Consider the following 2,867-nt stretch of genomic DNA (forward strand, 5'->3'; position numbering starts at 1 on the left):
AAAAAAAAAAAAAAAAAAAAAAAAAAAAAAAAAAAAAAAAAAAAAAACAAATACTGCCACCTACTGGTGTGTTTTTGTATGCTGCTTCTGGGATGCATACGTGACGTCATTACGTCATGACTTTCGTGTTTGTTTGCGTTTGAAAATGGCGCTCGGTGAGCGAAACTGTGTGCGTGCAGCACTGTTAGAGGTCTTCAATAAATATGCTAGAAAGAGGCTGAAGAGACCCAGCAACTCATTTATAGGAGCATTTAGCATCGGATTGGTCATTTGCTGACACGCCTACTAGAATGATTGACAGGTCGCGTCGTGGATCTGACTCGTGAAAAAATAAACAAGAGCTGAAAAAAGTAGTCTTGTACGACTTTATTCTCGTAATATTATGACTTTATTCTCATAGTACTACGACTTTATTCTCGTAATTTTATGGCTTTTAATTATTGCTTTTCTTAGTGTGGCCCTAAAGCTCGGCCGTAGAAGTCGCAGTTTGAAGCCTTTCTTTTTATTTCTCCCTTTTACAAACACTGGTTCAACTTTATTCTTGGAAGCATCCTGTTGTCAGTGCACAGCTTGCAGGTTCAACCGTTTTAATGACATGTAACAACGAGTAAGTGCATTTTCAGTAAACTGTAAATTCATGATGTTTGATGACATGTTAAGATAAACCATTAATATCTCATTTGTTCTGATTATACCCAGAGTAGGCGAATTTTAAATAGGTGAAAAAGTTTTTAGATGATCAGACTACATAGTCATTTTTTAACTGAAATCTCAATTCTGTATATAATTTAAATCATAATGAAATAAAGAATAAAGCGTTGGGGCTAAATTTGGATTAAATTTAGCCAGAGATATTCTCTACTAAATAAGGGCTGCGACTGAACTTTCGGTAAAACTTGTGTCTTTTGGTCAGTAGCTGTTCCCAGAGCTGCAACTGTTAATGACGAGTTAGCGACACAAGATTGTGGAAAACATATGCAAGTTTTCATTTGAAATCACTCTGACTTTCTGTGGCTATAAATGTTGCATGAAGGTTGGGCCAATGTACAAACAGCCAATCTTTGCTCAGATTAACGGTTGCACCACTACAGCATGAAATACTTGCAAGAAAATTGCAAACCTTTGACAGTCGGGACTGCCGCTCAGCAGTCATGAAAACGCTGTGCAACAGTAGTGCAATAGTTATGCACGACAAAAATCTGCACCGTATAAATATAGGGCCTCTTCCCAGACCAGCAATCATTTTGTCATCAGATGTCAAGTGATCTGGACCAAAGGCAAGAGGTGGAGATGCAGACTGACACGCTAAAGGCTGGATCATGGCTCCTTGTTGCTCACATCACACGACGTTCACATCGTTGTTTCTAATCACAGTTTCGTTTCGTAGGTCACTGACCCCTCACAAAGTGGTCTCACATTTCTTGCACTTTTTAACTCATGGAAATTGAGGGAGGTTAGAGATGAGTTCCAGATGCTCCAGACGACTCTGTGACTATTTTGAGCAAACGACAACAAAAAAGTCTTGCACGTTTCCTGAGCAAGCTCAAAATCGCTGCCACACTTGAACGAGGCCCTGCGACTCGTGCAGTTTACCTGAGAGCCCTCGCGAACCTAATAAAACATTTTGGTGACTGTGTGGATGCCGTCGTGTCGCCAACAGTCGCAGCTCAGTGACATAGGAGCCTAAGTTGTCATCTCCAATCTTTAATTCCTTTTGGTAAGCATTTTCTCAGTTTTTATCTAAAAAGTGTTACAACGAGAATTATTTTTTTAATTAGTCCAACTGTATTTCAACACTGACACATAATTCACACTTTAACTTTTTTTTTTTTTTTTTACACATTACTTCCTCGTTAAATTGACTTATTGTGACATCTTTGGTCGAAGCAGATGATCACTCGTCCTGACTCTGGTTCTGCTGGAGGTTTCTTCCTGTTACAATGGAGATTTTTCTTTCCACTGTTGCCTTTGTGCTTGCTCAGGATGGGAGACTTTGATGAAGACAACACAATCTGCTGGTTTCCTTAGATATATAACTTTACTAATTAGCATTTATAATGTATGTGAATGTTTCTGTAAAGTGCCCTGAGATGACTTCTGCTGAGACTTAAGACATAAATAAACTGAACTGAATTGTTTCATCCTGGTTTTCTTATATGTAGAGATGAAGAATCACAGATATAAAGGAATGGCTCTACGCTCAGAGTCCCAGCTTGTCTTCAGCTTTATCCGCCCACATCATCGGGCTACTCACTGCCTGATCTGTGCTTTAATATCTTTAACTGCTATCGTTGGCACATCTAAATGACTTAAAGGCAGATGATGTTCTGTAATACAGACTGAATGGAAGGAACCTCGTTCACCCCCAGCTATAGTAGCTGCTGTACTATTTTTTTTCTTCATATGCTTTATTTTTAGCTTTGCATATTTGTTAGAACAGTAAAATAATAAACAAAAAAAAATAGATGTCATTGAGCATCTTAGATTTTTGAAGTTCTTAGAGGCTGAACTTTATTTACTTTTGGACACTCCAGGTTCAGGTGGATTCACCTTCAACACCGTATTTGACGGGATCTTGGTGAATGATTTACACTTGTTAGTCTTTGAGGAGGTCTCACCCGACCACAGCTCTAGCCAGTTCCAGGACCTCTCACCAAGAAACCTCCTTCTGTCACTTTCACTACAAAAGTAATCACATCTGTACTTTAGACTAAATATTCAAAAATTATATTTACACCAAAGATAGGCTTGGATTTAGTGCATGAATCATGAAAGTCGTTCAGCTATATGACCTTAAGATAATCTCAGATTTATGAACTGCATGCAAACATAATTAAACACACTTTACGTAGGAAGTGTACTTATTC

The sequence above is a fragment of the Nematolebias whitei genome, chromosome 2 (assembly GCF_014905685.2).
Source record: "Nematolebias whitei isolate Nwh7 chromosome 2, NemWhi1, whole genome shotgun sequence".
NCBI classification, from domain to species: Eukaryota; Metazoa; Chordata; class Actinopteri; order Cyprinodontiformes; family Rivulidae; genus Nematolebias; species Nematolebias whitei.